Source organism: Ambystoma mexicanum, chromosome 4p (genome assembly GCF_040938575.1).
Source record: "Ambystoma mexicanum isolate Mex_15411 chromosome 4p, UKY_AmexF1_1, whole genome shotgun sequence".
Lineage (NCBI taxonomy): Eukaryota > Metazoa > Chordata > Amphibia > Caudata > Ambystomatidae > Ambystoma > Ambystoma mexicanum.
In genome coordinates, this window is record NC_090927.1 from 621,425,899 (window position 1) to 621,451,908 (window position 26,010).

Below are 26,010 nucleotides of genomic sequence, written 5' to 3' on the forward strand. Positions count from 1 at the left end.
ACCTTTTCAACTTGCCAGAGAACAATACGGACAGCGTCCTCAGGACACTCCCATTTTGTTTATTTGCAAACATTTCAGGTCACCGTGAGTGTTCTTAGAACACATTCAACTTGCCGTCGAACAATACGGACAGTGTCCTCAGGACACCTCCATTTTGTTTATTTACAAACATTTCAGGACACCACGACTGTTCTTAGAACACATTCAACTTCCCAACGAACAATACGGACAGCGTCCTCAGGACACCCCCATTTTGTTTATTTACACACATTTCAGGACACCACAAGTGTTCTTAGAACACATTCAACTTCCCCTCCAACAATACGGACAGCGTCCTCAGGACACCCCCATTTTGTTTATTTACGAACGTTTCAGGACACCACAAGTATTCTTAGAACACATTCAACTTGCCAGCGAACAATACGGACAGCATCTTCAGGACACCCCCTACGAACATTTCAGGACACCGCGAGTGTTCTTAGAACATTTTCAACTTGCCAGAGAACAATACGGACAGCGTCCTCAGGACACTCCCATTTTGTTTATTTGCAAACATTTCAGGTCACCGTGAGTGTTCTTAGAACACATTCAACTTGCCGTCGAACAATACGGACAGTGTCCTCAGGACACCTCCATTTTGTTTATTTACAAACATTTCAGGACACCACGACTGTTCTTAGAACACATTCAACTTCCCAACGAACAATACGGACAGCGTCCTCAGGACACCCCCATTTTGTTTATTTACGAACATTTCAGGACACCACAAGTGTTCTTAGAACACATTCAACTTCCCATCAAACAATACGGACAGCGTCCTCAGAACACCCCCATTATGTTTATTTACGAACATTTCAGGACACCACGAGTGTTCTTAGAACACATTCAGCTTACCACAGAACAATACGGACAGCATCTTTAGGACACCCCCTACGAACATTTCAGGACACCGTGAGTGTTCTTAGAACACATTCAACTTCCCAACGAACAATACGGACAGCGTCCTCAGAACACCCCCATTTTGTTTTTTTACGAACATTTCAGGACACCACAAGTGTTCTTAGAACACATTCAACTTACCAGAGAACAATAGGGACAGCGTCCTCAGGACACCCCCATTTTATTTAATTACGAACATTTCAGAACAGCTGTGTTGTCCGCAGACAAATCGAACACAACAAGAGCGTCCACCACATAAAAAAACAAAACATTTAACCTATCTCATACTCTCCCACCCGCCCCAAACACTCTTACACACCAACACACTCAATACAAAAATACAAATTTTAAACCAAGTTTCACCGCCCTGTCTGCGGATATCCGCGAATCCAAGATGGCGGGCGCTACCGAAAATCGGACGCTGATTGACGCTGTAGAACGCTAATTGCAGATCTACAAAAGTCACATAAATGAGTGTTTTTTTTCTGATCGCTTCTTGTTTTAACAGGTTTAGTAGTATTAAATTAAGGTTTGTGCTTCCATTTTTTATAAAATCTGTTTAAAATGAATTATATAGACAATACAGTTACGCTTAATAACCAGGGAAATTGAATTATATGACTGAAGCTAAGATAACAAGATTGAACAGGCTCATTCATGCGAATTGGTTGTCTCTTGGAAAATGGCTGGAAATCAATAGATGGTATATTAGGGGGATGATGTGCTTATTGGGAAAACCCCTAGCTCTGAACCACAAGATTGGTAATAGGAGTAGCGCACATATGAGCCCCTTAAAAAGGGACAATTGATACCGTCCTGCTGGACTACACCCTTATTGGGTTACAACATTCCTTGGTATAATACACGAAATAAAAACAATCTTAGAATCAACATATCTAAACTAATGTTATCATTGGAGGTAAACCTTGACAGAAAACTCCTTTTACATGGATGATCAATCAGAAACCACTGGAAGTGGTAGATAAATATACTTATTTAGGGGTTCCAATTAAATCATGCTCCGAATGTGAGTTCTATGGTGATATTGTCATGCCCAAGGTACTGAGGAAATGCTTGGTTATAAAAAGGTGTATTAGTAATAAGGGAGGATACAATATTGAAGGACTTATTAACATCTACAGGACGAATACAGTTCCTGGTATTTTGTTTGGTCTTATGGTACTTCCTGAATCTAAAACCACGTGGTTAGAAAAGCTGAAAGTGAAGCTTCTTCGCCCTCTACTTGGAGTACCATCATCAGTTCCTGTGGAAGTATTAAGACTAGAGCTTGGTCTATCTCCACTGATATGGAAACTATTGCACTGTAATTTTGTACTTTCACTTTACTCTCCCCAATTGACGATAGAACTACTATTGGGTTTAATTGCTAATCAATACCATGGTGAACAAACTAACCATTTCCTATCTGAACTTCAGGATACAGTGACAAAACACCTGAGTGGCTTTGGATGTGGACAATAACCTAAATTCACAATATAGAAAGAAAAATTATGCAATTTATAGCACTCAATGTCTTGCCACTTTACTATCTTACCAAGATGTATTGTAGTCAATTAAGAAGATGTACTACTTATTTGTGGTATAATATTCTGCCGAAATTTGAGCATGCAGGCAGTTGGACTGGGACATTACATAAGGATAGAAGGTGTCGACTATGTAATCCGTTGATACAAACCTTTTGACATATTCCTACCTCTTGCCCCAAATTAAATAGTGCATATTTGAAGGGCTACATAGCACTTACTCCATCAATTGAATTCATAGAGAGATCAATTCTGGAGTAGCATTCATAGAGCAGAATCTATAGTGATGACATCAGCTGTCTTTTATATCTGGATGAAAGCACTATGTTTATTTCAACTCTCTACTGAATCCACAAAATAAGGCTGATGGTTATGAGGTAGGGATCATCCTTCAGCACAGCTTATGCACCTTAATGTTTTAATTTAAGTATTTTAACAAAGTGAACTACATTTTAATAGGGAATTGGAGTATTAATGTTGTAAATGTTTGGATTATGTTTTAACATTGAAGTATTTATTGATATATAATGAAATGTAATAATGTATTGCTACATATGTTTCTTTTTTCTATGTGCTAAAGGTTTTTCTTGTTTTAACCAAATGCACTAATAACAAATAATAAAAAAATAAAAATGAATGAATAATATGTGACCAGACTCACATAATGTTTAATCATAAATATGAAAATTCACCATTAGAATATAAAAGCACCATCATACAATGCTAAAATAATAAAAGAATGTGTTTGTATTCAAATATACATACAGTGGTAACACCTACACAGTAGGTTGAATCAGACATTACAAATGGCTAAATTCAAAGAAGACAGTTTACACACATTACTGCTGTTCACACAATTAAAACAAAAACTGCATTGTATGATCTCGGATGTCCCCTACAACAAAGACTTTCATACTATGAATAAATGTGTATGCATATATTACACGGCCCGCGGTAGTGGCTGTGTAGTTATGGTTAAGTTGCTAAACCCAATGGAAGACCACTTTTTGTGAGGCTTATAACTTCGCTCCCCGTGGACGAATCCTCACGCAAATTTTGATGAGATTTCATCCAGGGTGGCAAAGTTATAGAGGTGTCCCACATTTTTTTTTGTCCATAGATGAATGGAGAAAAACTTTGCTCACGCCTACAGCTCAAACCGCTGGACGGATTTTCACCAAATTTGCAGCAGGTGTGGCGGCTTGGTCCTGAAAGCGTGCTTTTGTAAATTAGGTGGAAATCCGTCCAGTAGTTCTTTTTTTAAAACTACCAAAAAGTAGGGCAAAATAAATTAGTGATATCTGGGTCTGGTCCGCGGACTCATTTCCATGTTCGGTCCACAGACCAGACTCTGATTGGCAACGTGCTGTCCGCGGACATTGGACACACCCACTGATTGGATGGTGAAAAGCGTGAAGTGCGTCAGATTTTTGGAAACGCTCGCCATCTTGGATTCACGGACTTCGGACGCTGTCTGCTGACATTGTGGTAAAAAGATATTAAAAAACACAACATTGCACTTGTCAAACTTATTAAATAATCTCTGGGGAGGTGAGGTGTGATGCGGATGGGATGGGGTATGGCTGCAAGAAGCAAAAAAAAATGGTGTTTTCTACCATAAAAGTACACAAACAGTTCTGTGAAGTTCACGGACACCTCTGCATTACAGTTTTGCTGAAAAGCAGTTCTTGAATGGCTTATAACTTTGGCGCCACTTAATGAAACTGCATGAAATTCTGCAATTATATTACTGACCTGTTGCCGAATGACTTTCCATAATTTGGTGGGATTCTGTCAAGAGGGGGCAGAATTAGATGGGGGGTCCCAAAATAATGTAAAGGCTTATAAATGAGGTGCCATTGGACAAATCTACACAAAGGTTTGCAAAAAGATTATAGATCTATAAATAAATGTTTTCGTAAAGTCTGAATTGATTTTGTCAAGTGGGCGCTGGGTTATGTGACTATTGTATGTGCATACATTTGACACTTTAGAAAAAATAAAACATGGGTGGATTTCCAGAAAACTTGTGTAAGCGGCATTGCCAAGGACCTGAAAGCATGTTTCGCAAATTTGCCCTTGTTTTATTTTTTGACAAGTGTCATAATGTAGGTACAACAAAAATAGTGATATATCTTTAGTGACTGAGGTGTAGCCTGTGGCCATGGGCAGTGGCCAGATTGTCAGGGTCATGGAATAAGGTCATGATCCGGACAATCTGGCTACTGGCCATGACCACAAGGGACAATACATGGGGTTAAAGTGGCCATGTCCACCTGGGACTGGCTTTGTGGTAAAGTTATTCGGAATTGGGAAATATTTGAAAGGGAAGAAAAATATGCTTGAGGTGATATGGTCATAGGGCTCTCTTTTCGCCTTCTGCAGGCTGCCATGGAAAGTGAAGAGGGGCCCTGTATGGAACCCTGATTTCCCTTCCATGGTGGCCTTCTTGGAAAATGATTTTCCTTCCTACACCGGGACGCAACACAGGCATCCCGGTGTAGGAAGAAAAAATATTTTTTAGCACCCCGTGTTCCTGCTTTGGGAACTTTGGGTGCTAATGGCCTTCATCCCCCATTACAGGGGCTGGAATGGGGGGATAATGGTCCGGAGACCTCATTATCCACGCTCCCTTCTCTTGGACTAATAAATTGGGCTGCCAGGCCAGTATCCACCGTTCCAGTCCCTGGAACGGGGGATGAACGCCACAATATTTCCATTAGCATAACACAAAATGCAAATGGAAATATTGGAAAATCTCATTGAGTCTATGTACATTACTGAGAAATTTAAAGTAGATGGGGACCATACATTTTTTTTGTTCGATTTTCTAACTGTGAAAGGTGGTTCCTAAAGGAACATTTCTTTTGTTGTTTTCTGATGTATTTTTTTTTTTTGGCAGGAGAGCTTAGAACGAAAGGTGGGGAGGGAAATGAAGGAAGAGGCACCTAACACTAATATGGAGGGGCAGGTGGACAGGGGAAAATGTTGAGCGTGTTTTAGGGGGCAGTGTTTCTCATGTTCCTTGATTACAGCAGTTTTGGTGGCTCTTGGGGAGGAGGGATGGCATTAGCTGATGCCATTTTAAGATAAATAGCAGTTTTGCTAAAAGTATGTACTGTATACTAGATTGTAAATGGATAATGAGTAGGAATAGGTGTAGGAGCTGTGCAAGGGTACATTTGAAGTTGAAAGTTCCTAGATCAATAGAAAATGCAGTTCTGAACTGTCCGCAAAGCAGGGATGTTATCATGAAGTGTGGACGGGTTCTCGGATATGTCAACATGAAGCGCGCCAGCGTATAGTCATTTGGCACTGTCCGGAAGTTCCGTAATGAATGCAAAACCAGTTGAAATAGTTGCAAAAAGTGTATAGAAGTGTTCAAAATGATTCAAGAAGGTGGGAAATTGCAGGGTTTTAAGGACACACTTTTTAAATTGGACACAGATAATACTATTGATATATTTTTATCCTGGGTGTTAGTCTTGTGCACAGTGGTGGTGCGAGTTATGGTTGCTTAGCTTACCATAATTGGGGAATTTCTGGGGTTTTTCGGTATTACTTGTAACCATAGCATCCCTTTAACAAAGTTTTTTCATTGAATTTCATAGGTTTTCATTAGTGCAACTTAACCATAACGTCCCTTATCAGAGAATATATATATATATATATATATATATATATATATATATATATATATATATATATATATATATATATATGTATGTATATATATATATATATATATATATATATATATATATATATATGTATATATATATATATATATATATATATATATATATATATATATATATATATATATATATATTACCCAAAATACGCACTATTTGTGGGTTGTAACAAAAACCCCACAAATATGCCCAAAAAATCACCCAAGCACACAAGACCTTACTGCTAAAAACGAAAATATCTTTATTTCAGCATCTTAATGCAACACACATATTAAAGAAAAGCACAACATCTTGCACTTCTCTACATGACAGACAAGTAAAAAAGTCACTCACCATCCAGGCTGAACTTCACCATGCATTCTGCTCGCATTTCCAGCTTCGACAGACTTAATGATTCACATTTTGCTTCGAAACACCCATATTTAAAACCAAAGGAAACACCAAATGTGGTAGACTCCGCCTGCCATCCACATGATCAATGATCATCTGATCATAAGGTAATGCAGTAAATCTCTGCTCTAGGAAAAGTGCCTCCATATTGGAATGACACACTGCCATATGATTACGAGGGCAAATCTCTCTTCTCTACTACGGCACAAATTGCCCCATAAATAAAGCATTTATTTAATCATGATGGAGGTTGAGTATACCCTAATTGGTTTACCTTCTTACAAATAACAACATTCTGGTTGTATATCATTAATGTGTTTTTAATTGCGCAAGTGCGCCAAATTCATTATGCTCAACGGTACCGAACTGCAAATAGTCGTGTACCATTAAGTGCAGCTTTCCACAGGAGGAACAATTGAGCGCTTTAGAAAGCCTCACAAGCAGTTCCAGTTTCATGTTATCACTTAAATACTTGTCATGCAGAGGCTACTCAAATCTATGTAGTACCCCTGTTTCCCCACATGATGGAGTTCCACTGAAAGAAAATAACCTATTGTGGCAATGTGGAGCACCAGTTGAATTCTGGTAGTTGTTGTCTACATTACAATTACAAAGTGCTAGTGCAGTGATATTTAAAACAAAATTGATTAAACATGAAAATCCCATCCAAAGTGATAGAGAGGAGGAATAAAAGCAGAGCAGCAGCAATATTAGCGATTCTGTTGTCATGTGACAAACCTTTTCAGAGAATGTCTGCATTTTAATTTATTTTCTCAGAGCCTTACACAAAAGGGAATTATAGTTTTATGCACAGCTACCAAGCAGATCCATCTCTCATGCACAAGGATTGGTACAGCAGAGTGTGGAACCTCTGATGTCATAAGTCTAAACATTATTGATTCAAATATATCAGTTACTTGTTTAAAGTGCTAATGCTTCATCTAAAGTGCAAATGCATACCAATACAGTCTTAATACTTCATTACTATAAAGTGCTATTGCATACAGTTAATGCTTCTCTGAAAGTGCAAGTGCATCACTGATTCAGATTCCATGGGCTCCCCATTGATAAGTCCATCCCAGAACACAAAGAGAGAGACCTACTCAATCTGCCACACGCAACCACAATAATGTAATCAACCCCTTCCTTCAATGTCCTGGAGAAACACATATAGTTCTGTGTCTGTGTTTAATCCTCCTAGTTGTAAGGTGTCAAATTTGCAGATAAGCGACGCTTCCAGTTTCTGCAATTTCAATTCTTTGTTGCCCAATCTTTTGTGTAGGGGGACATGGGCTAACCCCAAAAAGGACATCTCACTGATGTTGCCATGATGCTTTTCAATAAAGTGCCCTGTTAGTGGGTAGGTTAAGTCCCTATTCTTAATCGCTCTCTAGTGCTGTAGTATTCGCAATTTCAAAGGTTCTATGGTAGAGCCTATGTAGTGCAAATGGCTTGGGCAGGCATGTGATGTTATGCTTATATTTCCATGAAAGTCCATTAGAACTAATGAAGTTTTTTTTTTTTAACAATTGCACATCTTACCATGGGCACATTTACAATATCCCGGTTGCTGTTCCTCTGTTAAAGAATTCACAGGAGCAGCAGGTTTAATGGCCACCATGCTCAGAGACAACATCGTTTTTAATATTGGAAACTTTCGATAGTTTACATTAGGCTGCTCTCCAAGCACATTTCAAAGAGCAGGATCAGTTAATAGTAGCTTGCAGTGTGTTTTCATGATGTTTCTGACTATATTGGCTTAATGATTATAGCCTGTGATTAATCTGATCGTGTTCTTCTTTTCATCATTTCTGGCTTTGAATAAAGTGTCTCTCTTGACTTGTTCTGCTTTACCATAACAACCTGCTACAATACTCTTGGTGTAACCTGTAGTGATAAATCTCTGACCAATGTGCCTCGCTTCCCTCTGATAATCTGAGCTGGCACTGCAAGCTCTTTTAGCTCTTAAAAATTGACCATATGGAATGGAGTTGATAAGGGCTTTCGGGTGATGCCTCTTAGCATGAAAAGTTGAATTGGAACTTGTCCCTTTCCTATATAACTTAGATGTAAGCAAATTGTCTGCAACTGTAAAGTTGACATCTAGGAAGACTAATTTCATCTGACTACATACCACTGTAAGTTCTAAATTAAAATCATTGATGATCAAAATTTGAACATATTCTTTTAGTTCCATTTCCGTACCGTCCCATATGATGAATAAATCATCTATGAAACAGTACCACACGACAATATGCTGTGTGAAGGTTTCCAAGTCTTCTCCCCATGCTCTTTGGGTCTCCCACCACCACATATTCAGGTTAACATAAGTTGGGGCAATGCATGACCCCATGGCCGTTCCCTGAGTTTATTTGTAAATCTGGTAGTCATATAGAAAATGATTATGTTCAAGGCAGAACTGCAACATTTCTAAGAGCATGCCATTGTGTTCACAATAGCTGATCGATATACTTTCCAAAAAAAATAGTTTTTTCATTGAAATGTTTAGGTTTTATTAGTGCAACTTAACCATAATGTCCCTTTTCAGTGAATATATTACACAGCCACATAAGTGGCTGTGTAGTTATGGTTAAGTTGCTAATCCCATAGGAAGAGCACTTTTTGGGCAGCTTAAACTTCGCTCCCCCTGGAAAAATCCTCACCAAACTTTGCAAAGTATATGGCCAACTCTGAATTTATTTGCACATTTTAGTGAGGTTTGGTTCAAGGGGGGGCAAAGTTAAGCGGGGTCCCAAAATGTCTTTTTTTCCCATAGACATAATGGGAAAAAACTTTGCGCACGCCTACAGCTCAAACCGCTGGACGGATTTCCACCAAATTTCTGGCAGGAGTGGTGGTTTAGTCCCGAAAGTGTGCTTTTGCTAGTTTGGTGTAAATCCGTCCAGTAGTTTTTTTTTTAAATGGCCAAAACGTAAGGCAAACAAAATGTGTGATATCTATGTCCGCTCCGCGGACACACTTCCCTGTTCGGTTCGCGGGCAGGACACTAATTGGCTAGTTAGTTTACGTCATGTCCACGTGTTTGTCATGTCCACGTGTTTGCCGATTGACTGGGGTGAGGCGTGTCACATTGTTTCGATATGCCCGCCATCTCGTATCCGCCGACAGTGCAGCGGCGAACAGAGTCAAAATGCAATTTTGGGCAGTGTGTTGGTGTGCAGGAGTGCTTGGGGAGGGTTGAGGAGTAAGAGATTAGTCAAATACTGTATTTGTTTAGGTGGCAGGTGGCCTTGATGTGTTTGCCATGCCCGCAGTCATAGCGGCTGTCCACGGACATAATGAATGCGCTACTAGCTATTTTACTTTAGTATGATGTTGGTTTTGGGTTGTTAGTATAGCATTGATTATTATTAATATGATCTATAAGCAGCCCACATACCACAGTCAAAATGTTTCTTAGTATAGGTGTGTTATGCTGCAGTGGTTGTGCCCAGGTTGTGCCCAGGGCCTAGAGTCTTGGGTGCATGGCCAAAGGCCGTAGGCCACAACCACTGCAGTATAACACACCCATAGAATGAAATACCCATCAAATATGCACAACCCCAAAGTTTGTGTACTGTTTCATTTGAAGCGTTTGTATGTGAAGTTTTGGCTAGGTTATGCGCTTAAGATTGTAGAGTTTGTAACAAGGAGTGCAGTGTTTCTGCGTTTATTCATTGGATACTTACTGGTTGAGTTTTTTGTGGTTGTATGCAGCTTTTTCATGACATGGGTAATTGGACCAGGCATACTTTTTCGATCTCTGTGAGAAAAAGAAACGATCATATATTAGAGCAGGTAGTTCATAATGAGTTATTACATTGCTTAATAGACATTTCTGTATTTTTTTGACCCTCATATTTAGTACTTTACAAGTACTGTAGTTCAGACCAGTGTACTGCGCAATTTGCTCAGTTTCTGTGTTTGTTTTCTAAATCATTGGGTCTGTGGGAAAAAAATCCATGCTGGATAAAAAAAAAACTTCTATGTTGTGGTACAATATATTTCTTTCATTGTTTTACTGTTTATTTCTTGTTTCTTGCTAATCTTCTATCTGTTGGCTTGTTGCAGATTTGTGGTGCAATTAGATATCTGTTGGTGTATTCTAATTGTTTATTTTTACTTTTATGCTATTCATCTATCTGTTGGGTTGTTGCAGATTTTTGGGGCAGTTCAATACCTGCTGGCGTATTCTAACTGTATATTCCTTGTTTGATTATAGTGGTATTTATTTATGTGTTTGCTTGTTGCAGAATCTTGGGGCAGTTAGATACATGTTGGTGTACTCTAACTGTGCACAGTTTTGAAGTTGAAGTTTTGCTTATGTCATGCACAGATTACATATTAAATTTTGGTTTTAAGAATATTAAGTAAGTGTTTGCAAGATTTGCTGCCAATCTCTGCTTTAGAGTAATGGTACTATCATTCCGTTCGAACCATCCGCAATTCTTTTTATATATGCAGTGTAGTGACCTGCATTTGTTGTGGCTTCTGCGTGGTAGATAATACCTATTGTTGTGAAGGTTTTCTTACCAAGTGATATTTGACCATGTGTGAATCCACTCAATTTACAGTTGTTTTTGGGACCATCTGCATTGTAACGTAAAAGCTTTACTATTACGTATTTAATCTGTGTCCGTATTTTTAAGGTGGAGCAATTATCTGAATTGCAGGTAGTACATAATCTGCCATGGTTTGCGTTTTTTAGAAGTTGCTGGAATGGATTCACAGTTAGGTATGGATACATACACAAAGCGTTCATTAGGGACTTCTTCCTGTGCCACATGGTTGCAGAGAGTGCATGTATGTTTCCACATGTATGAAATCTGAAAGATTTCATTTATAGGTATGTTTTTGTTTTCCAGTACTTGTAGCAAGTACATTCGAAATGCTTGTGGATCTTCTTGTGAGTTTATAGTGAATTTGAAAATTCCAGCACAGTAGTCCAATTATTGTCTTATGCCATGAACACTGTAAGTGTTGTCAGGATTGTTTGTTGCATTTCTATTTCTAACATTTGCAAACACAATTGGTCTGTACTGTGTAAGTAAATGTTCTCAATAATTGGTGGCAATTGAAATAGAATATTTTTTGCTTGTTGTGGAACAGGATAGGTTTTCAGATGAGGATGTGGAGTGAATGCAGCCTGTTGTATTCTAGAATGCAAGGAATATCAGCATTTACTTTACTTGCATCAAAGTTGATTAGAAATAGCCCGTCAAGTGTACGTAAGTGTGATAGTGCTATGTAGTTCATGCCTTCTTTAAAGACCTTGTGATTTGTGAATGGTCACTGCATATGCTAGAGTTAGTGAAAATTGTTCTCTGCGTACATACATGTCTTTGAAAAGAAGGAAGCGGGCTGCTGAGCATCCTATCCTTTTAACTTCTGATAGTTTGTCAAAGAGAATATTGACAAATTGAATGTTGTTGTCACGTGGTTATGTTTGAAAGACAACAACTGTACCAGGTGCTCCATTAACAAGTCCTTGCTCCACGTCAAGGTTACGTTTAAGCATTACTCTACAGTTTAAAGCTAATTTTAATATTTTCTCCAAACCAGATGTGCTGGAGATAGAGTTTTCTAGGGTATTTAGTCTTGTTGTGGCTTGTTGACACATGGGTAGTGTCATACCATGTACGTCCAGTTTATCTGTGGAGCAAATTTCAATTATTGGTTGCATTTCTTTTTTCAACATTGTTTCATTGAATTTGGAACAGCTTGCAAGAGTTGTCATCAAGGACATACAATTGAAATTTTTGTGTGCTAATTGTTGCATGACATCAGTAGCACATGAGTTATGGCCATAGAGTGTATGGATGTGCCTGTTTTTTAATATTGATTGTGCTTCTTGAGATAGTACACCAGCTCTAATACTTTTTAAAATGTTTGCGTATGTGAGGTCTGCAGACTAGCCGATGTTTTCAGTTAATTCTCTGTTTTGACATTTCCTGTGCTGCCAAGAGTTTTACAGCAGAGATTGTGTCCTAAGGTTTTAAAAATAGTTTCAACTTTCATTGGTGTCAATTGAAGAAGAATTCCGAAAACAATAATGTGTTTTCCTCCAAAGAGGTGGTCGTAGTCTGTTTTGAGGACCTCTTGTAATCTGAGGGGAATCAAAGCCAACATTAGGTTGGAGATCATGCTCACCTCATCTATTAGCAACATTTTCATTTGTTTAAAAACTCTCCGTAATTCTATTGCAGCTCCTGTGGAAAGTTTGTAATAGTCTAATTTGTTTTGGTGTTCCACTGGAAGGAGTAGTAATCGATGTAAAGTGACACCACCTATGTTGTAGGCAGCTAAACCTTTGGGGGCAGTTACAACAGCTGACAGTTTGTTGTTTGTCTATTGTTGAAGGAACTTGCTGATGACTTTGATTAAGAATATTTTGCCTGATCCAGCATCACCACTCACGTATAGCAGTATAGGTGTGTAGCCTTGGCAGGTACAGTTTTTCTTCTCATGTTCCACACCATACTCAATTTGTTTTGTTATTTCTTGGAAAATGCTACACTGCTCATTGTTCAGTTGTGATTTCAGTACAGCAAAGTCTTCTGTAGCATGACCCTGACCCCTTCAGGTATAACAGCCCCCTGGCAACGGGTGGGGCTAAAACCCTTCACACTGGCCCCAAGAGCCTTGTCAGTCCTGGTGCCTTTGGTGCCAGGCTCATTATCAGGAATGAATCAATACCAGTTTTGGACCTTAATCCAACATGGAGGCCTATTACACAGCTCAGTTCTTTAAAACCAAGCTATGCGGTCTAATGTTTTGGGTGTGGCTGGGCCTGGAACTACTTGGCCTGGAACTACTTTACCTGGGCTTTTTAAACCACACCCAAACAGCAGAACACGCTTCGCATTATTCTGCATTATTCTGCACTCCTGCAGGTAACGCTCACTGTGTCCAGCTCCTGCTCATCTGCTTCTCCTGTGGCCCGATCCTGAAACCCTAGATCCGGATTCCTTCAATAACCTGGAAGAACAAGAACAGCATTAGCGAGCAAGAACACTTACCTGTGAAGTAACCAGTCTTGAATCAATCCTGCGCTCCGCTTACCTCGCCCATCTCGAGAAGTTCGCTGCAACCTGCAAAGGTAAAGAAACAAGGACAGCATTAATAACAATTCTCACCTGGGCAAGCAGCGAGTGCTGGCAGCACCCTGCACTTCTCTTACCTTGCCCATCTCTGGGTTATACCGCAACCTGCAAGCAAGAAGGAACAAGGTCAGCATTAACAACGCACTTACCTAGGCAAGCAGCGCTTCGATCGCTCATCACTCCGGAACATCACCGCAACCTGTACAAAGAGAAGAGAACACAGGTTAGCAATTAACACCAATAAACAGCCCAGCGCTACGGGCATCAATAACTCACTATGGTCTTCGCCATCAGCGCGGCAACTCCGAGATCGCAACCATCCCTGTGAAAACAAAAAGACACATTATTAGGGAACAGCGTAGTGGAGCAAGACGCCGAGAAGACAGAGAAAACAGAGGGAAAGAAAGAGAAAGAATAATGATGGAAAAGACATTATAACTCACCTGGAAGACAGCAAGCAGAGTCGCAGTTACAGCCGGTCTGAACCTGACATAAGGGCACACAGACCAGTGAAGTAACTAGGTCCATGGAACGCCCACACCAACCACACGCCCCTGCGCAGAGACGCAGGATGAAGAGTTCAATGCACAAAAACCTAAGGTGAGCAATAACCCCAAGGGAGAGGATTTGGACCAGTGGGAGGTGGGAGTTCACCCATCACAGAACCAGTATCTTAACCATCCATTCTCCTGTTATAGGTGCTACCCAACGTCTGGCACATAACCAAGCAGAGAGGAGTCCTGGATAGCGCTTAGACTTCCATCCAGTATCATGTTGCACCCCCGTGGATACCAGGTGAGCGTAACACTCATTTGCTATTAGTGGCTGTCCAAGTGGTTCTTGGCTTCCCATTACAGAAGGTTGAGTACTGTCGGGAGTGTCCACTTGTAGTTGGGCCTGGAGTTTTTCTTCGTGTTGCTGTTCGTTGTGCAACATTGTTTGGTACTGTGTAAAGTATATGTCTGTAATAGTGCTTTCATTTGCTTTGAAAGCGTCTTCAGAGGAGTCATATGTATCCACCAACTCTTCTTCTTTTCTCCATGGTTTAAAAAGTTGTAGCAGGGACATGTCATACAGTTATGTATGTTGAGGAGTTTTTAATGACAACTTGAAATGATTAATTAAGCTGCGTTTTGTAAGTTTCACTAAGCTGCCTTCACAATATACCACTCTGTATCTACCTTCCTTTTCATCTGGTTTAACAATATTTTTGTATGTGAAGTTTTGGGAAACGTGGTAGAGACACATAGTTTCTAAAGTGGTACTCCTGTTTGGGTAGTATGTGTCTAGTAAAATGTTTTTCAAAATGTCTTGGCTGTTGGGATCATTTTTGGCTATTGTTTCTATGTCCTCATATGATTTGAGAACTCTTTTTTCTAGATTTAGCAGAACCAGGACTAAGCCATACTATATTGTCAGATTTCCCATTCAAGGCAGTACCGGTTAATTGGTCTGCAGCTTCATAGCAGCCACATTCTCTATGAGAGAGCATTTTTATGCCTAATCTGTACAATTTCTGTGATAGTGTTTTGTCAGATGATATTTCATCCCAGAGGTCCTGAAGCTATGTTTCCTCTGATGTGGTTAAGTAGGCTGTGACATATCGTGCAACTGCAGTGGAATTGTCTGCAATGTACTGCACATCTATGTTTGCATTCCATATGAGGGCAATGATTGCATTGTAATCATTGATGTATTTTGATTCTTCTGTTCTTTTTATGTAATATGTGTTCTTAGGTATTTACCTTTGACACTATGTCTGACTGAAGTCATGAAGTTGTTTACTTGACCTGTTGCTGAAACTGGTCTAGGGAAACCAAAGCGGCATTTGGTGTAGTATTTTCCTTTTTTAAAAATATTTGCGACAGCAATATTTCCTACATTTGTGTCTTTGAAATTGTAAAATGTGTGCATGAAGGTCACTATGTGTTGTTTGTGAAGGGATTTCACAAGTGACATATTTTGGATGAACTGCAAAACAGTGGCATCACTGCCCTGACCAAATTTAGGAGCATCTTTAATCCACAATAGCATATGGATGTGTGGTGCTCCTCTGGCTTGGTATTCTTTTCTTCAAAAGAAGTGTTGAACTTCTTTGAGGGGAGGAACAGTCTTATTACAAATAAAGTGTAGCATAGCAATGAATTGATGATGGAAATATCTTGATATATTTACAGGATCTAGAGAGCAGAGTTCTCCTGGTGTTTTTATATCTATGTTTGTTTTATTTTTGTTTGCTATGCATAGGAAATCGTGTAAATCTTCCCATGAATATTCTGCACAACTTAATGTTACAAACCAAGTGGGTGGGCCTGGGTTTCTTATCATACAGCGTACATCTCTGTGACGTCGGAACCGGTATTCTTTTGTACCACACATGTTTGCTAAAAGATTTGTAATACTAGACTGTAAAACCTCATCTTTTTCTTGCACTTTTTGTAATAATTGCGTAGCTGCCATATTTTGAAAATGGGTACCTGATTTTATTGTGCGTGCAACTCTGTAGCATAGAGTTGTTAGTTCACTTTCAAAGAGTAGATGGAATATATTTTCTCTGGATATGGTCTATTTCTTCAAGTAGTTGTTTGGCTGTACCATGTAGAAGATTGTTATTTAAGTTGGCTAGTGCTAAAGCAGGACTTTTAGCATAGTAGAGTTTTTGGACTAGATTTCTTATAGTTGAATGATGTGTTGATATAATTTTGACATGATGGAAGGTGCTTTTGCAAATAGGTCCTGAAATGCAGGCTAATGTATATCCTTGTAGTCTATTTGCGCACTGGACAGGCATCCATATTTTGTGGTAGTTTCATTTTGTATTTGCCTTTGCTCTTTACATACTGATTGAGGAAATGGTGTAAAGATTTGAAAGATGTTTTGGCAATGTTACACATTGATGTGCACGGCCATTTGTAGACTGGACATTTTGGTTCAGTAGATTGGGGAGGTGATCCTGAGTTTTCTGGGGATATTTTTGTGAGCAGAGTTTCTTGTTCCATAATGGTGTTATTTAGTTTTTCATACCCTCGTCCACTGCTGTGCATGGCAATTGGGTTTCTTTGCTTTTGTTTATATGCTTCTTCATTAAAATATGGTTCTGTGGTTGTGGTGTGACTCCATTCACCTCCACAGATGTTTAAGAAGCTATTTTGGTGATATTCCGTTTATTGAGAAGTCTTTTTGTAGTTTAGTAGTTAGTTTTGTTAGTGGTTTCATCCTGTTTAAAACTAAAATAAATAACTTCCTTTTGACAAGGATTGCACTGTCTACGCAAGCTTCTAGGATTAATTTTCTACAGTAGGTTTTAGGGTTGTGCATGATTTCTTTCCTGTTTTTAAAAGGTTCTAAAGGATTCTGTGATGGAACATTTTTGGTAAACGTTTTTTTGGTATGCTTACTTGCCAGTGCTAGCAGTAGTGTTAGTTGATGTCTTGTTAATCACTTGCTGTTTGGTTTGGTTTTACATTTTACATTTTGATAGAGGAGGGAACGTTTCTGTAATGCAAGCTTGTTTTGTTTTGCTTAATGACTGTACTAGCTGCTTTGTTTGAACTTTTTGTACAAAATCTGCTAGAGATTCTTATTTTGGACACTTTTATTTTGATTTGCTCTACATCTGCGTTGCTTTCTACGGAGATGTTTTTTGGTAGGCATTCGTTGGGCTGTTGTGCAGTGTATGCGTGCTTTGTACATGAGTGTCTGAGTATGATGGTAAGTATGATTGTTGAGGTGTGTGATTGTGCAATGGGCAGGTACATCAAGTTGGGAAAGCTATTCTTGTATTTGTGTTTTACTATACTGGGCTTCAGATGACAATATAGAATATGTAGCTGGCAAGGGGAAGCTACATCTAATGGTAAAGGGTTGATATATTTGTTTCTTCTACAACACTAAAATGCTAGTGTGTTTGAATAACAGTTAGAACATTATGTTAGTTTTGTACTTACTTTTTGTATGGAAAGAGTAGGTTTCTTCTAAGTCCTTGTTCGTACTTCAGACACTGCTGCTTTTCAGGAGACTGGTGTTCACTGAAAGTGTACAAGAAAGAAGTTAGTGCATATGTGTGTTTATAGCACTTTTGTTAATGTAGACATTGTTTTGCACTTTTCTTTGCCTATGTGCATCCGGCATATTTTATTTAGAATCTGTTAGTTGAGTATGTTTTTCGAATGAGTACAATAGTAAACGTATAGAGCACACATGTTTTTTTAATGTTATGTTAATGGATGTTACGAGATAGAAGAAATATTCATATACATTTTGTGCTATTTTTACAGGGTAAATGGCAGAAATTGTACATAAAAGCATTCAATGTACCCCTTTGTGAAGGTGTGGGTAATAAAGCAGAAGGATTTGATATAAAGGCAGTGGTGTTGTTTGATCAGGGAGACTTTCTAATGATATTGTCTGTGTGTGAGCTTGAATGAAGATGTATGTACTCATCCTGGCTGCGTGTAATTTTAAAACACACTGGAGAGTCTTTTTCATAATTATACTATTATTTTTCACATCTTATAATATGAAACAATATATTTATAGATAGGTGTGTGTGTAAACAAAAATTTGGAGAGCTGAAAGCTTTGGAAGTGACAATTCATCATACCAGATGTAAGTTCATTTTACAGTTTATACAGGGTCAGTGGCATTTACTCTGTTCATATTTTTATTTATTTTGTTTTACATTTTTAAAGCGCTTAAACAGCCCACCGGCATTGAGGCGCTGATACAGGAATTGTTTGTTTTTTAGTTGCATAATTATTTTGTCTTAGGTGCGTATTTATAACACGCTTAAACACCCAGAGGTGTCTAAGCACAGACCCGGGGATCAAATCTGTGTTGCTTCATGTCGTCTTGCTTTCAAGGTACGCACGTTGCCGCTGAGCTATGCTCCCGGGATGTACTGTATTTCTAGAAGTGGTTTACATGTACTGTGTAGAAAATATTCATACCTGTAATCTGTGTTCTTGCATGTGGATGTGCTTAAATCTGCAAGTGGAAATCTTGGGAAGTTTTATAGTAGTTGTTGCTGTAGATCCTTTGCAGTGAGAGCCAAATTGTACTGAGAGTGATCAATAGTACATCTAAAGTGCTGATCTGTGATGACAGAGTTAAATGTAGAGTTCTCAGATGTGATTGGTGGATGATTGTGTGACTGCTTAACAGTAGCCAATGAGGAAATGGTGCAGCGAGTGCAGTGGAAAGGGTAGAAGGGCTGCCCTCAGTGTTCCTTACACACTCCACGGAATGCGCAGAGGTTCACAGACAGAACATGCTACATCTGGGGTTTCCGAGCATGAAGTGGGAGTGTATTTTGAGGATTAGCCAATCAGATGTTGAGGTTCTGCTTCGTATTGAGAGAGGCTGTGTGTAGTAAAGATGGCAGAGGTGCAGAAAGTCAGGGTGTTGGTGGTTGGAGATATGGCTGTGAATGGTTTGGAGCAGTATGCAAAATCTAGAAATGTGGCTAACCATTTATACACAAAAGGAATGGATGTGGTGTGGAGCACTGTGCCTGATTTGAATTTGCAGGCAATTCTAGTAGTTTGTCAGGATTTGGCTAGGTTTCATAGTCCACATGTAGTTGTCCAACACTGTGGTGCTGTGTGTGCATTTGGGCTATGTTAGTGGCCCAACTTTGTTGCAAGGTCTGCAAAATTTGGTGCAGGCAATCATGAAAGTCCTTCTGGGTTGACATATAGGGCAAAATGGGACAATAATTCTGTTTTTTGTCCTCAGCAAATGTTGCTAGATGCTTAGTCAACCGAGACATGTTTGGTTTCATGACTAGATCTGGCATGTTGTTTTGCCCAATGACAACATTGAGTCTGGTAATGTTGATTACTTTAAGGAAGATGGCATTTCTTTATCTTTTATGGAAAATGCTGTGTTGTTTTGGAACTTAAGGATTGCTTTGGAAAAGCTAATGTGAAGATTTTTGGAGGAAAATAAGAAGAAAAAAAAATAGAAAAAAACTGTGTTTCTGAAGCATCTGCAAAAAAAAGGCTCTTTTCAAAGCCAACCTCAAAGGGGAAATGGGGCACACTATTACATTTTTCATCCCCCACGCTCAGATTTTTCGATTTGCCCGTGGACAGCGTGGTTGTCCGCAGACAGCGCGTATTACATACAGGGCTTTTGGGGTTGAGTGGCATGTAAATGAAACTGAGCAGAGCAAGGGATTGGTCAATAAGGTTTACCGACTGTGTTGTGTAATGAGAGAGTTTTTCAGTAGGTATTTTTCCTGATAGAAGAGCAGATAGCAATGGCTGTGTGTTTCAGAAAGCAGACTGTTTGGATTTTGGGAGATTTGTGGATAAATTGGTTGGAGGCTGTGGAGTGGCTGCACATCTTGGATTCTCTCATGTAGAAGTTCACTGGCATGGAGTGAGTGGAATGAAGTGGGTGGATTTGTTAACTCTCTGTGCTTCTTTGGTGACACAAAGTCATCCAGAGATTATTATTATTCATTGTGGAGGGAACAGTTTAGGACATGTGTCTGGAATCTCTTTGCCGTTTGCAATGAAAGAAGGTCTTGGGAAATGTCATGGACATGTATCCAAACTCCAGAGTAATTTTTTCCCGTATTGCGCAGAGACAAATGTGGCTGAGTTCTTTTTCATTTGGTCCACAAATGGAGAAAGCAAGGCCCAATGTTAACAAGGCTCTTTGTGCCTTTTTGAGAGATGTTGGTATGCCCTCTTTTCAGAATGAAAACATTGTCAGGGTAATTCATAGAAATTCGCACAAAAGCGGCGCACGCGACTGGCGCACAGCGTGCCCGTGCGAATGTCTGCGCCAGCCGCGTGCACTAAAATCGATTTCCGCGCACAGCGTATTCATGGATTTTCGCATCCAAAACCAGCCGTGGTGCATCGTGGCGCAGCGACCCTGCAGCAGCGCCAGATATGCCCCCAAGAACACCCTCGCGCAAGGAAAAGCCTTCAAAATCCCCAAATAATCGCAAAGGGCTGCGCTAACCCTGGACCAGTTCACAGGGCTGGCAAACAGCAAACGCCAAGCGGGGAACGTGTATTTCAGTATTTCGCGGGAAGTTCCACACACGATTGTCCTGTGTACATGTGCATCAGGTGTGAGCTGGAAGTATCACACGCAAAATCAGCAGGGTACGTGTATTTCAGGGGTGCGCGGGAAGTATCACACGCGATTCCAGCAGGGTATGTGTATTTCAGGGGTGCGCGGGAAGTATCACACGCGATTCCAGCAGGGTACGTGTATTACAGGGGTGCGCGTGAAGTTCCACACGCGATTTCAGCAGGGTACGTGTATTTCAGGGGTGCGCGGGAAGTATCACACGCGATTCCAGCAGGGTACGTGTATTTCAGGGGTGCGCGGGAAGTTCCACATACGATTTCAGTAGGGTACGTGTATTTCAGGGGTTCTGGGGAGTACTACACGTGAATTGGCCATGTGGGTCCTCCCAGGTGTTGGCTCTACAACCTCCACGGCCCCTGCAGGCAGCCCACACCATGGGGGACTACCCTGCACCCCTGCTCATGTCCCGCAGGCAGCCCATTCACCATGGGCATGCCCCCCAGCCAACCCGCATGTCACCTTGCACTACTGATCAGCAATGCATGTCTCCCAGCACCCTCACCCCCCAGCAGTCAGGGGCACCCTCCACCAGGCCCCAACTCATGTCCCCTACTACACCCACTGCCCAGCAGTGCAGGGGCAGCCTCCACCAGGCCCCCACACATATCTCCCACCACCCCCACCCCCCAGCCACCAGGGGCACCCTCCACCAGGCCCCCACTCATGTCCAACTCATGTCTCCCACCACCCTTACCCCCCAGCCACCAGGGGCAGCCTCCACCAGGCCCCCACTCATGTCTCCCACCCCCCAGCCACCTGGGGCAGCCTCCACCAGGCCCCCACTCATGTCACCTATTACCCCCACCCCCCAGCAGTGCAGGGGCAGCCTCCACCAGGCCCCCACTCATGTCTACCACCACCCCCACCCCCCAGCCACCAGGGGCACCCTCCACCAGGCCCCCACTCATGTCTACCACCACCCCCACCCCCAGCCACCAGGGGCAGCCTCCACCAGGCCCCCACTCATGTCTCCCACCACCCCCACCCCCCAGCAGTGCAGGGGCAGCCTCCACCAGGCCCCCACTCATGTCTCCCACCACCCCCACCCCCCAGCAGTGCAGGGGCAGCATCCACCAGGCCCCCACTCATGTCTACCACCACCCCCACACCCCAGCCACCAGGGGCAGCCTCCACCAGGCCCCCACTCATGTCTCCCACCAACCCCACCCCCCAGCAGTGCAGGGGCAGCCTCCACCAGGCCCCCACTCGTGTCTACCACCACCCCCACCCCCCAGCAGTGCAGGGGCACCCTCCACCAGGCCCCCACGCATGTCTCCCACCACCCCCACCCCCCAGCCACCAGGGGCACCCTCCACCAGGCCCCCACTCATGTCCAACTAATGTCTCCCACCACCCTCACCCCCAGCCACCAGGGCAGCCTCCACCAAGCCCCCACTCATGCCTCCCACCACCCCCACCCCCCAGCCACCCACCAGGGGCAGCCTCCACCATGCCCCCACTCATGTCCCCTATTACCCCCACCCCCAGCAGTGCAGGGGCAGCCTCCACCAGGCCCCCACTCATGTCTACCACCACCCCACCCCCCAGCAGTGCAGGGGCAGCCTCCACCAAGCCCCCACTCATGTCTCCCACCACCCCCACCCCCCAGCCGCCAGGGGCCCCTCCACCAGGCCCCCACTCATGTCCAACTCATGTCTCCCACCACCCTCACCCCCAGCCACCAGGGGCAGCCTCCACCAGGCCCCCACTCATGTCTCCCACCCCCCAGCCACCAGGGGCAGCCTCCACCAGGCCCCCACTCATGTCCCCTATTACCCCCACCCCCCAGCAGTGCAGGGGCAGCCTCCGCCAGGCCCACACTCATGTCTACCACCACCCCCACCCCCCAGCAGTGCAGGGGCAGCCTCCACCAGGCCCCCACTCATGTCTCCCACCACCCCCACCCCCCAGCCACCAGGGGCAGCCTCCACCAGGCCCCCACTCATGTCTCCCACCACCCCCACCCCCACCCCCCAGCAGTGCAGGGGCAGCCTCCACCAGGCCCCCACTCATGTCTCCCACCACCCCCACCCCCCAGCAGTGCAGGGGCAGCCTCCACCAGGCCCCCACTTATGTCTCCCACCACCCCCACCCCCCAGCCACCAGGGGCAGCCTCCACCAGGCCCCCACTCATGTCTCCCACCACCCCCACCCCCCAGCAGTGCAGGGGCAGCCTCCACCAGGCCCCCACTCATGTCTACCACCACCCCCACCCCCCAGCAGTGCAGGGGCACCCTCCACCAGGCCCCCACTCATGTCTCCCACCAACCCCACCCCCCAGCCACCAGGGGCACCCTCCACCAGGCCCCCACTCATGTCCAACTCATGTCTCCCATCACCCTCACCCCCCAGCCACCAGGGGCAGCCTCCACCAGGCCCCCACTCATATCTCCCACCACCCCCCCAGCCATCAGGGGCAGCCTCCACCAGGCCCCCACTCATGTCTACCACCACCCCCACCCCCCAGCAGTGCAGGGGCAGCCTCCACCAGGCCCCCACTCATGTCTCCCACCACCCACACCCCCAGCCACGAGGGGCAGCCTCCACCAGGCCCCCACTCATGTCCCCTATCACCCCCACCCCCCAGCAGTTCAGGTGCAGCCTCCACCAGGCCCCCACTCATATCTCCCACCACCCCCATCCCCAAGCAGTGCAGGGGCAGCCTCCACCAGGCCCCCACTCCTGTCTACCACCACCCCCACACCCCAGCCACCAGGGGCAGCCTCCACCAGGCCCCCACTCATGTCCCCCTGCACCCCCACCCCCCAGCATTGCAGGGGCAGCCTCCACCAGGCCCCCACTCATGTCTACCACCACCCCCACCCCCCAGCCACCAGGGGCAGCCTCCACCAGGCCCCCACTCATGTCTCCCACCACCCCCACCCCCCAGCAGTGCAGGGGCAGCCTCCACCAGGCCCCCACTCATGTCCCCCTGCACTCCCACCGCCCAGCAGTGCAGGGGCAGCCTCCACCAGGCCCCCACCCATGTCTACCACCACCCCTACCCCCCAGCCTCCAGGGGCAGCCTCCACCAGGCCCCCACTCATGTTCCCCTGCACCCCCACCCCCCAGCACTGTGGGGCACCTGCCAGCAGGCCCCCACTCATGTCCAACTCATGTTCCCCTGCACCCCCACCCCCAGCACTGTGGGTCACCTGCCAGCAGGCCCCCACTCATGTCCAACTCATGTTCCCCTGCACCCCCACCCCCAGCACTGTGGGGCACCTGCCAGCAGGCCCCCACTCATGTCCAACTCATGTTCCCCTGCACCCCCACCCCCCATCACTGTGGGGCACCTGCCAGCAGGCCCCAACTCATGTCCAACTCATGTTCCCCAGCCAACATGTCATCACAATCTAGATCCCCAGTCCCTATGGTCAGCCTCCAAATGCAAAACACCCACCCGAGTATTGCATCCACCCACTCAGAAATGGCAATAACATGATAGAACTGCAATTGCAAGTTTGGAAACGAACACATGTCCCTCACATACACCCAATGGGTGTCAGTGAATCTCAAAACCCATATCATGATATGCATGAAACCAATGAGATGATACTACACATTGAAGTTTGATCAAAAAATATGTATTAAAGAAAACATGAATTGAATCAGAAATGGGAATGTAAAAAAAGTAAAAAGAAGCATGTCCATGAAAAAATGCAAAACCAAAAATCAGAATCCAAAGGAATGGTGTCCAAAGTCACAGTCCAGAAAAGAAAATCCAATGGGAAATCCTAATTGAAAGCCATTGTTCCATGGGTAAATTGTAAAAAGAAAAGAAAATCCAACAGTGAACTATGTACAGGTGAACAAGCCAGGGTCCATGATCCCAACAAAAGAAATGAAACCTATCTAACAACACTACCTAATAAAAAATAACTATATACAAAAATGTGGCCCATTGTCCAAAAGGTCCAAAGAAAATGCAAAAACAAAGGAAACCTAACACTAACTACATAAATATTTACATGGGCAGCGGGCTAGTCCAACGGCTCACTGGATGTTGTCATGGGCCAGGGCATCATTGAACTCCTGTTCAATGGCTTGGAGGCGGGCATGTTCCCTGGCCCCGAGGTCTCGCAGGGATAAAGCAGTGTCCAGCTCCAACTCCCTGCGAAGACCCTCGAGGCACTCAGCCCGCCTCAGTGCCCTCTGCATGGAGTTCTCCACCCTGACCATTGTGAGCCGTTCTTCCTCTGCCCACTGCTGCTCCGCACCTATCTGCTGGCCCAACCGCTCCCACACGGAAGCCACTCCCATTCCAGGGTTCTCCTGCCCTCCGGCCGATGCCTGCACCCCTGGTGTTGATGGCCCCGAGCCATGATGCCTCCCACGTCGAGCCTGCCGCTGCCTCTGACGCAACTGCCTGTGCCAGCACAACGGCATCCAGGCTGATGGTATCCACCGACGCCGTCGTGCACGTGCCCTGCCCAATGATGCCGTCACATCCTCCATCTGCTGGGGTCCAGTTGCTGGTGTGTCCACCCCTGCTGGACCTCCGACTCCCGACTGTGGCAGGGATGGGATCCCCACCGAGCCGGCTGCATTGGTCGGGGCAGGTCCACAAGGGGCCCTGGTGGCATCTGGGCCGGAAGACGGCATGGAGAATGACTGGTGCATAGTCTCCACAGAGGAGGAGAGGGTCGCTAGATTGGCCGACACATGTAGGAAACCCCCGACCATGGCCGTTCCCAACTGGGCCACATCGGCACAGTGCTCTCCGTGATGACGGGCATGCTCCTCCCCGGAAGCACGCACCTCATCACGAATTGCACCTGTGCGCAACGCGGCACCAATGAGGACCTTCTCCATACGGCCAGGGCTCCCCTCGTACGCAGGTGGAGGGGAGTCAGATGACATGGACATCCCCCCTACCTGCGGACGGGCCTGGGATGGGGCATCCTGGTGCATGGTGGTGCAGTCACAGTGTCAGTGCCAGTGACATGCACAGGCCCCTCCACTGCGACCTGTGCTGCCTCCTGCCCCTGCCCCTGGACTGCAACACTTGCACCAGCAGTGATGCCCCCACCAGGCCCCATGTGCGCCTCAGTAGCGGCCTCCTCCTGCTCTGTGGAAACCACCAACCGTCTTCCGCCGTTGCAAGCCCCTGTGGGGGCTCACCCACCCCTTCCGCTGCAGCCGTGGGGGCATACCCGCCACTTTGCTCCACAGAGCAGTCTCCGCCCTCTTCTTCACGTAGCGCTGTGTAGAGGGAGACATAGA

At 44.2% G+C, this 26,010-nt stretch overlaps 1 protein-coding gene across 1 annotated transcript in view; it reads left to right on the forward strand.

The window, feature by feature from the left end:
* Positions 1–26,010, forward strand: part of LOC138453393 (isoaspartyl peptidase/L-asparaginase-like) — a 1,349,814-nt gene that overhangs the window by 1,073,024 nt on the left and 250,780 nt on the right. The gene's annotated exons all lie outside the window — the stretch shown is intronic.